We start from the raw sequence: 16438 nt of genomic DNA, 5'->3' as shown, positions 1-16438 counted from the left end.
ACACAATTCCACCATCAGAATGTTACACTACAGACAGTGCCCAAGTATTCACCCCCCTTTTACTTAGATTTCTGTGTGTTAAACGGTAACTAAAATGTATTTAATTTGGGATTTTATCACTGATCTACACCAAATAATCCATAATGTCAGTGATTTTAAAACAATTTATTTAAAAATTTAAAATAAACCTAGATACTGTAAGTTTTCAACCCCTTAGTTATGGCAAGCTTGAATTAGTTGACGAAAACATTTACTTTAAAAATCTAATAATAGGTTGCATTGACTCACTCTGTGCAATAATTGTGAGAGAGAATACAGTAGACGGCATCTGTCAAAGCAGTGATTTATGACCTATTTTTATGGGTCACGTGGTTACGCCCATATATGTACATCTTGTCCTTCCGTTCTCACGCTCTCGAGTGAGTGTTTATTTAACCAGATTGTGCATCTGTTTATGTTAACCTCTTATGGCTAGGGGGCAGTATTTTCACGGCTGGATAAAAAACGTACCCGATTTAATCTGGTTACTAATCCTACCCAGTAACTAGAATATGCATATACTTATTATATATGGATAGAAAACACCCTAAAGTTTCTAAAACTGTTTGAATGGTGTCTGTGAGTATAACAGAACTCAAATGGCAGGTCAAAACCTGAGAGATTCCTTTACAGGAAGTGGCCTGTCTGACCATTTCTGGAACTTCTTTGCCATCTCTATCTTTTACAAAGAATCTCTGCTCTAACGTGACACTTCCTACGTCGTCCATGGGCGCTCAGAGCCCGGGAAAAACCTGAATGTCGTCATCCCAGCCCCAGGCTGAAACACATTATCGCCTGTTAAAATAATTTTATATCTTGATGATAATAATCAATAATCAATTCGCCTTGACTAATGCCCAAGGTTTGTAAGACAATGGGTTATAATAATTAGGCAAGGACTCAGCTTTCTGCAAAAGGTATCTGTAGCTTTATTCAGAGAACGTTCTGAGGTCAGGATAACAAAACAGTCATTATATAGTTCTTGCTTTCTTACGCACATGCATTTACACACAAACTGTTGGTGACCTGCATCCCCCATAGACTTCTCACACTGTTTATCACTATCCAGAGCTCAGCCAGTTCTTTTCCCTCAAGGTTCAAGAACTCTTTGAAGCTTTCACTCCCTTGGCCATCTGCCTCCTGCTGTCCCTCCTAATGGCATACACACATTTCATTCCCTCTCCAGTGGTTCCTGGACTTTCCGGAACTAATCAGACTAATCGATCCCTACATTGATCATTACATTGATTATTCATTAACCATGCTGTATGACTAATAATTCATCATGGTTTATTGATTCATTTACCTTTATTAGATAATTATCTTATCAATTCCACCCTTAAATGATTCAATAATTCACCATGATATGATCAGATGCTATCTGAGAACCCTACTAATCACACGCTATATGTAAATACAATAATCACACGCTATATGGAAATAAATCACACGCTATATGGAAATAAACATAATCAAACACTATATGGGATTACATAACGATTATCACATACTATGAGTATTCACTAACAATCACATGCTATATGGAAATTTATTGTGATACAAGGATTAAACAAGTCCAATATATGAATATTCCTCCTATACCCATCAATGACAGTCCTAGGCCTATTTCCAATTATGACACTTCGATTCAGGATTTTCATCATAATTTTCATTAAAGGAACAGTCTATCAAAACGTTGAAAATTCTATCAAAACGTTTAAAATTGTTTCATCAAACATTGGCTCCTCGTTATTGAAAGAGACGGAGCCATCTTCCTGGCCTGGAGGCCCGCATTCGCCATCCCACTGATCAGAGCTCGGAATTGGTCCATATCTCACCATCTGCTGCGTCATCGATCTCTCTAGAGTCCTGGTGATTAAACCTCTCACACATGGGACGAGACAACATCCACACAACACAAACACACTCATACAGGTGAAAGCAGCCCATAATACAGTTCTTACAACACTTTTCCATTTCCCAAACATGGGATGTGTTATCAGGAATGTACGTGCAGCAATGAACCTAATCATTCTACCTACACTGCCCTCTTCTGCCAATAACATATCGAGAGTCAGTCTATTTTACCAGGTCATGAGGGAGGTGGCGGATAATTGGTCAGAGAACCTCTTTACTGCATCCCCGTTTTCATTCATGACTCTCTGTTGATTATAAAAAAAATGTCATTAATCCAATCACCATTTCTATTTATTGTCAACCACGAAAACAACGTAGTGTAAAAGCCTTCACATATTTGATTCATAGCTTTGTATTCATCTGGAACTTCCCTGAGGATGCCAATAGCATCCCTCTAGACAAAGCTACTCCCATCCTGGTCAAAACTCCTCCTGTCCCTACTTTAGCCTCCTATAACTAGCTCTGATGACTAACTCGAACTGGTTGGACCAATAACCCCAGGGCGCAAGTTCCTAACCACCCTTTGTGGTAATTTCTGTCGTATGCATCCTTTACTGGTACTAGCCCACCCTTCCTCAGTTATAGGTGCTGTGAGGTTAAGAATGTTCTATTCATCTCTCAAACCTAAGTCAGTCACATTACCAATTACCTTTCAGTCATTAAAATCATCTTAGTTCTCGGTGCCATTCTTGTATCTATAACACTGGTATTCATCCGGAATTTAGGTGAACCAAGGTGGGTTGGCTGAGTACTTCAATCTGGCCAACCCCAATTCCTGTACAGTTGTCTGCTTCCCCAGGAAATTGTTTCATGTTTACCTTAAATTCTACATCTTGATCTTCTTTGATTCCTTATTCTGTATGTCACTCATCAGTGTATTATATAGTTTATCTTCTACTTCTTCTCAATGACAACGGTATCCTATGATTAGTACCGGAAGGTGGTGGATCTGAATGTATCAGAAAGGTTACTAAAACTATGATGCAGCTCAGAGTCTCTACTCTTCCCAAAAACCGCCAACCCTCTCCTGCCCTTAGTCTCTCTGCTAGGTACCACCCCATACTCACACCTCTAGGAGCACACACAGTGATGAACGGTCGGGATCTTCGTTAAGGAGGTAACCCCCGGACCCTGTTGGTATCGGTTCTTCTCCTAACTCTGTGTGTGATCAGCAGGGTTCATATGTGTACATACCTCCTTGCAGTGGGTAACGTGGACCCAAGTGACTCTTTCAGCTTTTCTAATGGCAAAGGCAGTGGTTTAACAGAACCTGGTATGGGCCTTCCCCACGGGGCTGCTTCCCGTCTTTTCTCCTCAGGGACTGGATCCACACCCAGTCTCCTGGTTGGATTGAGTGAATCACCTTCTCCTGTAATTCACCTGTTGGACACAAAATCTTGGACATACGGGTTTGGTTAACAAACAGTCTTCTCATGTGCTCTGCTAGTATTTCTTCAACTTCTATGTCTACCTGTTCTGGTATCTCTAACTCTGTCATTCTATAGGCTCTACCTGATTAGCTAAACTGTCATCCATCATTTAAAGAGATGGCTCCTAGTAAACCAACTCTAGGGATAATATCTTAACTTAATATTTTAGCTACCATAATCATGTCCACCAAGTAAGTTGGGAACGCTTCTACCCATTTGCTATACTTATCTATTCTTGTTAAACACCCCTTCTTCCCCTCAATTCGGAATAGTTCAATAAGTCCAATTCCAAATGTTGGAATGGATCTTTTTACAAAAATGTGTTTTTTATTTAAGTAATTATCCTCTAGGCCATCACTCTTTCCTAACTACTCTACTATACTTCCCTCCCGTTGATACATTGCTTAGCCTATGTATCAATATTGCTGCGTATCCATATAATGTCTTTGGTAGGATAAGTAAATTATCCTTCTGTCAGACCTTCTCTTATAGGATGCCCCCTTTCATTTTCCACATGTCCAATTCTCCCTGGGGCCTTCATCCTCGGCTATTCTGTAACAATTCTCCGTCAAGTGTTTTATCTTCTTTAAGATTTATCTATGCTGCTTTGTATGGTTTTAAATGTCTATGTGCTTGTCTGTGTAAATAGTAACTTTTCTCTCCTTTCTTATTTCACCGGTTCTAGTCAATGCTACTATTTCGGCCTACTGTGCAGAATAGTGTCTGGGCAATGGTTCAGTGTCTAACACCTGAAACCAACTAAGCCCTTTTAGTTAGGGTAACAATTACTTTCAACAAAATGATACTAATTTTCTCCTAGCGAATTTACCAGACATAAACTTAAAATCAAAACTAAAATGCATGCCTGCCAATGGAGCCGATAGTCTCTCCATGAATTAATATCCTAGAGCTTAGTGAACCAAGTTCTCTTCCTATCTACACCTGCTGGCCCCCCTCCTTTCTTCCTGCTACTCCCCAACCCTCAAGGTTTCAGCAGTGCAGGGGAGGATCTCTCTGTCTGCCCTTCTATCTGTCTCCAGCTTTTTCTCATAATATGGTTGTTTCCAAATGTTGACTAAATGTCTCATTGTCTCCTTGGTTGCACTCCTGAACTTTTTGAAAAATCAACCTCTCTAGATATTGCATATCTACTTAAATTTATCTCGATACTCTCAATAATCCTGGATCACCTACAGATGTCATATATCCCTGTCCTGTTGACATAAGTCTATCATTATTAAACTTATTCACAACAAAATATAGTAATACTAGTATATCAATTCCACAGCCTTGTTGTGTTAAATCTCTTACACTGAATTCAACAACAGCTGACTTCCTAAGGAAAAATAAACTTATCTAGATAATGTAAAAAAAATACCCCTACTACTGGTCAAAATATTTTCAAATCCTATAATCAGATCAAAATGACTAATCTGATTTACTCCACCAAGAAAAATTATTTTACCCTTATTGTTCTAGGAAAATAGACTTTAGGAAGCCTACCCTTAGTCTAAGGCTTTGCCCTTTTAGTCCTATCATTGGTTCAATTTATCAATTGTGTCTAAGAACTTTAACTCCATCATAATTATCAGTTCTACAAATTCCCTTAAAATCAATATCACCAATGACCTTAAATTCACCATCCAAATGGCTTTTCAATGTGGCTGATCAGACCACACAGGAAAAGTCACCAGATGTCAAAAGTCATACCACCCTTTCAGAACCGTGTTTCTTACTACATTAAACAAATTAAGGCTTAGAACTTCATCTACATTTTGTATCCCAGGTTCCCCAGAACATTCCCTATCAAAAGAATTTCATGTGTTTATTAAAACTCTAAAAACAAGACACGCCCCAGTATCACACAGAAATGTGATTCTCTCTCCCATTACTGTTGGTGTCAAATAGGGTTTCTGTTCTTGTTATACTGCCAAATCAATTGTAGCCAATTCAAAAACTTCACACTCGCTGTTTATAACTAAATTCTGAAAATCGTCCTTCCCCTCACTAGTGTCTGTTCCCCCGCTCTACATAGTTAGTCATGCCTCCTCTTCCTCCTCTGAGTCTGGCTGGGGGCGCCTGACCTTCTCTTTGTATCTGTCTCTACTCCCTCTCTGGCCTTGCTTACTTCCCTCAGATCTGCTAGCCCCCACCCTACGAGGTTCTGTTTGGTGGCACGATTTATCTCAGGACGCATTCCACTGAGGAAAGCAATTTTTAATTCCTGATAATACGGGGCATCAAATCCATCCACTACCGGGGTTCTATTAACCCACTATTAGCGTTGGACACGTCCTTTAATCTCTCTAGGTATTGGTTTATAGTCTTATGAAATGTCCAAGGGTTAAAAAAAATATATAATGTATATCACCACAATTCTGTCGCAATTATTAATTTCCGCTCCTTATAATTCATTAGATTTAGGTAACTGCCTTTTCCATGATTCCGTCATTCAAATACAACTCCCATTCTCTATAAATCCTTAAAACAGGCCATTCAGACCACAAACAACGTACTTTATCGACTCTGTCTTTCTATTTAAACTAAACAAGCTATCAAAACGTTCGGTTTCTATCTTAAACAAACACTAACAACCGTATGGTTCCAGTCATAACATAACAATAATTAAATTACATTTTAGTCCCATGGTGCATGGGCTGGGAAACGAACCCGGGCCCCCTGCATGGTAGGCAAGAATTCTACCACTGAAGCACTATTGTTCATGTTTACCATTTCGGTAGTTGTGTCCTACTCGGTCACAATGTTTACAGGGTGTTTTACAGTCTCTGGCGAAATGTCCTGTTCTATCGCAATTAAAACACATCCTCTCTCCGTCTTTGTCAGCGCGTCTCCCTGTTTTTCCCCTTCTGTCTACAGTGTCTCTATCCACTTTTCTCAATAAGTTTGCTAAATCCTGTTCTCCTCTCTGTCTATCCCTAAACTGTCTCTGTCTACGGTTCCTTGGTGGGGCCTTACAATCCTCTGCCATGTGGCCGGTGATATTGCAGTTGTAGCACTTTCTGTCCTCGGGTTCTATCCACTTTCTACATAAGTTTGTTAATTTCTGTGTCTCTTCCTCTCTACCTCCCTTGTTACCCAAATCATTGTTAGCAACGCCCTTATCCCTGGCCCCCTCCGCTCTCTTCCTAGCTTCTGCCAGCCAAACACGAGCGGTGTCAAGGCCCTCTGTGCGCTGCTTCTCTGTCTTATCCCCACAGACCCTATGTATTTGTTTTATCCTTAATTCAAATCTTTCAACATTTAAACATCCATCCTCCATTTCGGGCCAAAATAAAATGTTCCTCTTATCTTTTCCCAGCATAAACCATTCATCTCCTGTCAATACCGGGATCTCCTTAGAGGATTTACTACCCATGTTGTTTAAATTGATTAAAGTACACTCGTATTTATTCTGCTTCTTCTCCCAATCTAGAATTTTATAAATATTATTCGTAAGAACCTTAAACTATATTTTATTCTATGTGCTTTAATTTATGCAACTCCGAACCAAATATGATCAGTGTCTACTCGCTGTTAATCTTTATGTGTATGCTATTTACGTTATTAACCTAGAATTTGGAGAATAATTATTTGCATGCTTCCTGACATATTGTTTATCTCTCACCCGTATACGACTATAAGTTCTTCTTATTTTCCTGTCGTTCCCTGTGACTCTTGACTTTATCAATATATCGTTTATGTGTAACAACACCTATTAATATCCTTAATTATCAATATAGAGATGTTCTGCTAGAATGATTGATCCCCCACACCGATCCTGACATACAAACACCGCAACCCGTTTTATTTTTTGGTTTTACTGCCTGTTTTTTCTTCTCACGATTGTTGACTGGATTCTCCTCACATGCAATCACTCACCCCAGCATAATCACTCTATCTCTCTCGAAACTTTATCTACAGAGGGGACTCTTGAACGGACATTAGGTCGCATACGTATGCAACTATAAACTACTTTCCAGGGGTCGTAAAGCCCTAGTTAACAGCCTATTTATCTGTTGCTTCATGTAACTCTTGACACCAATATCTGTTTCTCACTCCGCCATATTAGGTCTCACTTCACCCATAGATATCAGACCCAAAGCCGTATTTAGGTACCGACTATCCCCCTATGGACTCTTAACCCTTTTACGTTATCAGGTTCTCACCATAAGACTTAGTTTAGTTTTATGCAGTGGCCACAGTTGCCCAGGGTCGATTTCGGACCCTGTCTCTCTTTCAAATTCGTATCTTTCTGAATTTACAACTAATTACTAACTTCCATTCGCGCAGAATACTTGATTCCCTTTAAAACCGATTTTTCTCCACGCGAACTTCTGAAGCCAGGTCACCAGCTATAACATTCATCGATTTCAGCGTCTAACACCCAGAGTACATTAAAAACCTCTACATCAATGAGATTTAGAATTTACAACTGATTCCTGTCTTCTATTCGTGCAGAATACTTGATTCCCTTTAAAACCGATTTTTCTCCACACGAACTTCTGAGCCCCGGTCACCAGCTATAACATTCATCAATCTCAGCGTAGAGTACCTTTCACTCACAACAATCGCTTTTGCCTTACACTCTCAACAATCGTTTTTGTCTTTCACTCACAACAATCGTTTTCTCATCAAATGCCAACACCCAATTGTGTCCCTTATTCCATCATGCAATGCAGCCATACAGGTGTATTTCCCAATTCAACATACAATGCCGACATACAGGTGTATTTCATACAATGCAGACACACAGGTGTATCACTCATTTCACTATGCAATGCAGCTTTCACTCTTATCAATCGCTTTTGCCTTTCATTCACCACAATCGCTTTCTCATCAAATGCCAACACCCAATTGTGTCCCTTATTCCATCATGCAATGCAGACATACAGGTGTATTTCCCATTTTTTCATGTAATGCAGACCTACAGGTGTACCACTCATTCCTTATTTAATGTAATCATACAGGTGCTATTCCCCAAAACTATGAATAAAGTCTACTAACCTTAAAATTTGCAGCTGAGGTTTTCAATGTTCGTTGAATCTCGTCACCACCTCTGTCGCGTACCAATTTGCCACCGGCCTGTAAAGAACCCACAGAAAAGGGCCAGGTCTTTGATTTACGGATATTTCATCCGCCCGTGCACGGTTTCGGTGTCTCCTTGGAACGACAGCGGCAGTTTGAAATCCGGCTCGAAGGACCAATTGTTAAAAGAAATTTTATATCTTGATGATAATAATCAATAATCAATTCGCCTTGACTAATGCCCAAGGTTTGTAAGACAATGGGTTATAATAATTAGGCAAGGACTCAGCTTTCTGCAAAAGGTATCTGTAGCTTTATTCAGAGAACGTTCTGAGGTCAGGATAACAAAACAGTCATTATATAGTTCTTGCTTTCTTACGCACATGCATTTACACACAAACTGTTGGTGACCTGCATCCCCCATAGACTTCTCACACTGTTTATCACTATCCAGAGCTCAGCCAGTTATTTTCCCTCAAGGTTCAAGAACTCTTTGAAGCTTTCACTCCCTTGACCATCTGCCTCCTGCTGTCCCTCCTAATGGCATACACACATTTCTTTCCCTCTCCAGTGGTTCCTGGACTTTCCGGAACTAATCAGACTAATCGATCCCTACATTGATCATTACATTGATTATTCATTAACCATGCTGTGTGACTAATAATTCATCATGGTTTATTGATTCATTTACCTTTATTAGATAATTCTCTTATCATCGCCTTTCTCAAGTGGCCGATCAAGGGACTGTGGGCTTAGGCGCGTGACCTGGCCGCCCCCGTCTTTGTGATTTTTTTCCTCTGTTTGCCGAAAAGGAGATTCCCGGTCGGAATATTATCGCTTTTCTACGAGAAAAATGGCATAAAAATGGATTTTAAACAGCGGTTGACATGCTTCGAAGTACGGTAATGGAATATTTAGAATTTTTTTGTCACGAATTGCGCCATGCGCCCGACCCTTATTTACCATTTCGGATAGTGTCTGGGACGCACGAACAAAACGCCGCTATTCGGATATAACGATGGATTATTTTGGACCAAACCAACATTTGTTATTGAAGTGGCAGTCCTGGGAGTGCATTCTGACGAAGACAACAAAAGGTAATCAAACTTTTATAATAGTAAATCTGATATTGGTGAGTGCTAAACTTGCCGGGTGTCTAAATAGCTAGCCCGTGATGGCTGGGCTATGTACTTAGAATATTGCAAAATGTGCTTTCACCAAAAAGCTATTTTAAAATCGGACATATCGAGTGCATAGAGGAGGTCTGTATCTATAATTCTTAAAATAATTGTTATGCTTTTTGTGAACGTTTATCGTGAGTAATTTAGTAAATTATTAGCAAATTCCTGCTAGTTCTGAACGTCACATGCTAATGTAAAAAGCTGTTTTTTGATATAAATATGAACTTGATTGAACAAAACATGCATGTATTGTATAACATAATGTCCTAGGTGTGTCATCTGATGAAGATCATCAAAGGTTAGTGCTGCATTTAGCTGTCTTCTGGGTTTTTGTGACATTATATGCTAGCTTGAAAAATGGGTGTCTGATTATTTCTGGCTTGGTACTTTGCTGACATAATCTAATGTTTTGCTTTCGCTGTAAAGCCTTTTTGAAATCGGACAGTGTGGTTAGATAAAGGAGAGTCTTGTCTTTAAAATGCTGTGAAATAGTCATATGTTTGAAAAATTGAAGTTTTTGTATTTTTGAGGAATTTGTAATTCGCGCCACGCCTATCATTGGATATTGGAGCAGGTGTTCCGCTAGCGGAACGTCTAGATGTAAGAGGTTAAAGCTTAAAGCTATTGTGAGTTGGGTATCTCCGGCGCGGCTCACTCTTGGATTGCGTCCTACCTGACAGGTCGCTCCTACCAGGTGGCGTGGCGAGAATCCGTCTCCGCACCACGTGCTCTCACCACTGGTGTCCCCCAGGGCTCAGTTCTAGGCCCTCTCCTATTCTCGCTATACACCAAGTCACTTGGCTCTGTCATATCCTCACATGGTCTCTCCTATCATTGCTACGCAGACGACACACAATTAATCTTCTCCTTTCCCCCTTCTGATAACCAGGTGGCGAATCGCATCTCTGCATGTTTGGCAGACATATCAGTGTGGATGACGGATCACCACCTCAAGCTGAACCTCGGCAAGACGGAGCTGCTCTTCCTCCCGGGGAAGGACTGCCCTTTCCATGATCTCACCATCACGGTGGACAACTCCATTGTGTCCTCCTCCCAGAGTGCTAAGAGCCTCGGCGTGACCCTGGACAACACCCTGTCGTTCTCCGCTAACATCAAGGCGGTGACCCGATCCTGTAGGTTCATGCTATACAACATTCGCAGAGTACGACCCTGCCTTACGCAGGAAGCGGCACAGGTCCTAATCCAGGCACTTGTCATCTCCCGTCTGGATTACTGCAACTCCCTGTTGGTGGGGGTCCCTGCCTGTGCCATTAAACCCCTACAACTCATCCAGAACACCGCAGCCTGTCTGGTGTTCAACCTTCCCAAGTTCTCTCACGTCACCCCGCTCCTCTGCACACTCCACTGGCTTCCAGTTGAAGCTCGCATCTGCTACAAGACAATGGTGCTTGCCTACGGAGCTGTGAGGGGAACGGCACCTCCGTACCTTCAGGCTCTGATCAGGCCCTACACCCAAACAAGGGCACTGCGTTCATCCACATCTGGCCTGCTGGCCCCCCTACCTCTGCAGAAGCACAGTTCCCGCTCAGTGCAGTCAAAACTGTTCGCTGCTCTGGCACCCCAATGGTGGAACAAGCTCCCTCACGACGCCAGGACAGCGGAGTCAATCACCACCTTCCGTAGACACCTGAAATCCCACCTCTTTAAGGAATACTTAGGATAGGATAAAGTAATCCTTCTAACCCCCCCCCCCCCTTAAAAGATTTAGATGCACTATTGTAAAGTGGTTGTTCCACTGGATATCATAAGGTGAATGCACCATTTTGTAAGTCGCTCTGGATAAGAGCGTCTGCTAAATGACTTAAATGTAAATGTAAATGTATATGAAAACAGTAATATCCGGCGTTATTGGACAGCCGGAGTATAAGTAAGAGCTGTGAACACTACGAGCGACCTCGATAAACCCCAGAACACTAAATAAGAAATTAAAATACACCCAGAACACTAAAGAGGAAATTAAACATGACTCCTAGACAAATTGTAGGTGTACTGTGTTCCTCGTGTCAAGAACACAATGACAAAACCATCGAAGACATTCTTTGGGAAGCCCCTGATTGTTTTAATGGAGTGTTGGATGTGAGTGGCGGCCATATGGGTTGCATTTTCCAACCGGACGATTCAACTGTGAAGATTTTCACAAACAGCGGCCACAGCACCCCTTTTTCAAACAAAAGCAGGGAGTTTTTCTCCTGCGCTGTGGATGAGAGAATGGCTTAAGATACAGCTGGCGCTATGCCAGACCGAACAGGCCCTGAGTGGGACAACCCTGTGGGAACAATCATTAAGACAAAACACAAACAGTTGTAATATAATCTGTATACATGTCATTCTATACTGAAAACAGGTACATTCTGAAAGATTTTGATGTTGTGATAACACATTTTTTATTCATCTCTCAATTTAGGATAATACTGTTTATTTTATACTGTACTTAAATTGTATTATTTATCTTGTCTCATACCATGCTAATAAACTACCAAGCAATGCAAACAGATGTGGAATTAACCCCATAACAGGTGTGTGTCTTTTTTTGGATCAAGAATTGATCAAGAATACCAATAGGCATGATCAGATCCTCTTCCCTATTCGGGCATCATATAATGCACAGCCACATGCAAATCCATAAAACTCCACCAATAAAACATTGAAAACCTTAACATAACTACTTGCAATGTCATTATTTTTGTCACCATCCATCAATGGTTGAATTGTGTTTTTTTTTCTTTGTACATGCAGCGAGCTTCCAATGGCTGGAGCCAAGCAACAGGCTAAATGAAAAAGACCTAAATAAAACGTATGTGAAAAGATGTGGTCAAAGATGTGGTCAAAGTATAAAACTTTGCTGTTTTTTTTATTTAATTTTTTGTTTTTGTTACAACCACCAGGTCTTCCTGTCCGTACTGTGAGACGCCTAAGACAACGCTACGGGGAGACAGCTGACCGTCCTCGCAGCGGCAGACCACGTGTAACATCACCTGCACAGGATCGGTACATCCGAACATCACACCTGCGGGACAGGTACAGGATGGCAACAACAACTGCCTGAGTTACACCAGGAATGCACAATCCCTCCATCAGTGCTCAGACTGTCCGCAATAGGCTGAGAGAGGCTGGACTGAGGGCTTGTAGGCCTGTTGTAAGGCAGGTCCTCACCAGACATCACCGGCAACAATGTCGCCTATGGGCACAAACCCACCGTCGCTGGACCAGACAGGACTGGCAAAAAGTGCTCTTCACTGACGAGTTGCGGTTTTGTCTCACCAGGGGTAATGGTCGGATTCGCGTTTATCGTCGAAGGAAAGAGCGTTACACAGAGGCCTGTAATCTGGAGCGGGATCGATTTGGAGGTGGAGGGTCGGTCATGGTCTGGGGCGGTGTGTCACAGCATCATTGGACTGAGCTTGTTGTCACTGAAGGCAATCTCAACACTGTTCGTTACGAGGAAGTCATCTTCCTCCCTCATGTGGTATCCTTCCTGAAGGCTCATCCTGACATGACCCTCCAGCATGACAATGCCACCAGCCATACTGCTTGTTCTGTGCGTGATTTCCTGCATGACAGGAATGTCAGTGTTTTGCCATGGCTAGCAAAGAGCCCGGATCTCAATCCCATTGAGCACATCTTGGACCTGTTGGATCGGAGGGTGAGGGCTAGGGCCATTCCCCCAGAAATTTCCGGGAACTTGCAGGTTCCTTGGTGGAAGAGTGAGGTAACATCTCACAGCAAGAACTGGCAAATCTGGTGCAGTCCATGAGGAGATGCACTGCAGTTCTTAATGCAGCTGGTGGCCACACCAGATACTGACTGTTACTTTTTATTATTCCATTTCTGTTAGTCACATGTCTGTGGAACTTGTTCAGTTAATGTCTCAGTTGTTGAATATTGTTATGTTCATACAGATATTTACACGTTAAGTTTGCTGAAAATAAACGCAGTTGACAGTGAGAGGACGTTTCTTTTTTTGCTGAGTTTATATAGGCCATATATTTTGTGGAACATTTTATTTATTGGGTTTTCACATTCATTTCAAACACAGTTTCATGTGAAGTTAAATTAATATAAAATGTATTTTTTTTACAATTCCACAAAACAAACTAATGTAGGTCATATAGTCATGTATAAGGTTTACTGTGGTGTGTTTTCCTGTATATAGTTTATAACTGGCATCAAAACCTTAATAAACAGTCATGGTGACAATACACAATATCACACATTTCAGGCTGGGGTCAATTCCATTTTGATTACTTTTCTAGGGTAGTGCTGACAGAGAGAGAGGGTGGATTCTCAGCCCACCACAGGTATTTAATTCCAGGAAAATGTTTCCGTTCAAGAGAAAGAAGTTAATGATTCAGTTCCAGAGAACCTACGTGGGCGTTGCACACTTTTTAACTTAGTTTATCTCAGTTACATCTTAAACCATCCCACAGGTAAATCATTAAAGACTTTGATCACCGAAATAAAACACTGTTCATTCATAATGAGTATTGTTGTTATGCAAATCTGAAAGTGGGTAACAAAAAAAAAACATGTTTTTAATGCCCACTTAAATCAATACTTTTGTAATACAGTGCATTCGGAAAGTATTCAGACCTTATATCATACATAACAATTCCTCCCTTCCAGCTTTGTTGTATTCCGTCAACATCAAAATAGATATGCATGTAAATTCAACGACTGTAACAATAACTGAAATAAGGCACTAATCAATTATTGAAAGTAACAACACTTTTGTTTTAAAATAAAATAAAACTAGTTTGAGAACCAGAGTCAGTAGTTGTGGGACTCTGAGAACTGGTGGCTTAGTCATCCTTGCTCAAGTATGTCAATATAGGCGCCTGAGCAAGCAGAGCAGCTGCATCCCCACTTTCAAAATAAGGGCGCAAACGTATGTTTTTGCATCACCACTTTCTTACCAGAAAAGGATCATGATCCCCATTGGGTAATTTGACATTTTCAATGATTAGTAATGTTTTGAGTTAGTCTGTATTAAAATACATATGTCCATTTTATATATGATATAATTAAGGAACATGTGATAATCGCCCCACCTAAAGCTAAAGACAGGCACAAAATAGTTAACCTCCGTGCAGGCTTTTGAAAATACATACGAACTAACTGATTTGGTTGCATTGGACCTATTGAATTGGGTACAACCTAAAATTGTCACTTTGGAGTCTGGACTATACGCCAATGAAGAGATTCTTATGGCTTTCAAATCATCACCTCGCCCGCAGACTTCCTCTTCCAGTGCGTACCCCGGCAAGGTTGTCCCACTCAGGGCCTGTTCGGTCTGGCATAGCGCCAGCCGTATCTTAAGCCATTCTCTCATCCACAGCGCAGGAGAAAAACTCCCTGCTTTTGTTTGAAAAGGGGTGCTGTGGCCGCTGTTTGTGAAAATCTTCACAGTTGAATTGTCCGGTTGGAAAATGTAACCCATATGGCCGCCACTCACATCCAACACTCCATTAAAACAATCAGGGGCTTCCCAAAGAATGTCTTCGATGGTTTTGTCATTGTGTTCTTGACACGAGGAACACAGTACATCTACAATTTGTCTAGGAGTCATGTTTAATTTCCTCGGTTTATTTTAATTTCTTATTTAGTGTTCTGGGGTTTATTGAGGTCGCTCGTAGTGTTCACAGCTCTTACTTATACTCCGGCTGTCCAATAACCACGGATGTTACTGTTTTCATATACAACAGCCAGGCCCTAAGTTCACTACAAGAGAGGGGGCCATACTCTGAAATGTTCAAACCCATTCCCAAGTTCAACGAGGTCACTACACATCAATCATCATGACAGCTTTAAGCTTTAACATAAACAGATGCACTATCTGGTTAAATAAACACTCACTCGAAAGCGTGAGAACGGAAGGACAGGATGTACATACTGTATATGGGCGTAACCACGTGACCCATAAAATAGGTAATAAATCACTGCTTTGACGGATGCCGTCTACTGTATTCTCTCTATTGTGGTTAACATTATTTTTTTAATGACTGATCCATCTCTGCACTGTACCCCATACATACAACATATCTGTAAGTTCCCTCAGTCGTCCCTGCTCAGGTCATGCCACTATGGCTGTGTTTAGACAAGCAGCCCAGATTGCACTTGGGATGCAGGGGCAGAAACCAGATCCAGTGCCAAAGGGCACAGTTTTGGATAAACAGCCATCCTTGCTTTCCAGAACTGGAGAGGTGACTCTGTAAACATGCCCCCCTTTACTTCTTCCAGCTATTTCTGCAGCTCACACAGGCCACTTAATGCCCTGCCAGGTTGACCCTCCAGCTGGACAGTGACCTCAGACAGAATATTTGATGCGAGGAAGCTATATTTCTGAAGCACTGTGGTCGAGATGCTTGCTGGATTCATTGTGCTGGCATCTACCTTGGGTCCTGCTGCTCAAGGTTGAGACGGCATGGCATCACATTAGACAGCGACTGGCTGTCAGTTTTAAGTTGGTCGGTGTGGATTGCGAATGGCTCCAGCAACTTCACAACCTGATCTTGTCCCAGTCACGCTTTGTGCTCACCCTCAGATTTCTTCCCTGTTAGCTACCCACCGGGCTAAAACTATTTTAATCAATGCTATTTCAACTGAAAAATGTAAATGAAGACGTTGAATCAACTTGTAAATCTGTAATTTTGTCTTTTTTCTCCTAACTTTTAATCTAAATCCAGTGACAGGATGACATTTTTTGTTGATTCCACATTTAATTCACATTAATTGAAAACGCAACCAAATGTAAATTATCACTAGATAGTGATGCACAAAATAGCCCTATTTGAAACAGCGGCATCTACTGACAGCATTTACCTGCCA

The sequence above is a fragment of the Salmo salar genome, chromosome 12 (genome assembly GCF_965601325.2).
Source record: "Salmo salar chromosome 12, fSalSal1, whole genome shotgun sequence".
NCBI lineage: Eukaryota > Metazoa > Chordata > Actinopteri > Salmoniformes > Salmonidae > Salmo > Salmo salar.
Note: the sequence above shows the minus strand (reverse complement) of the source record.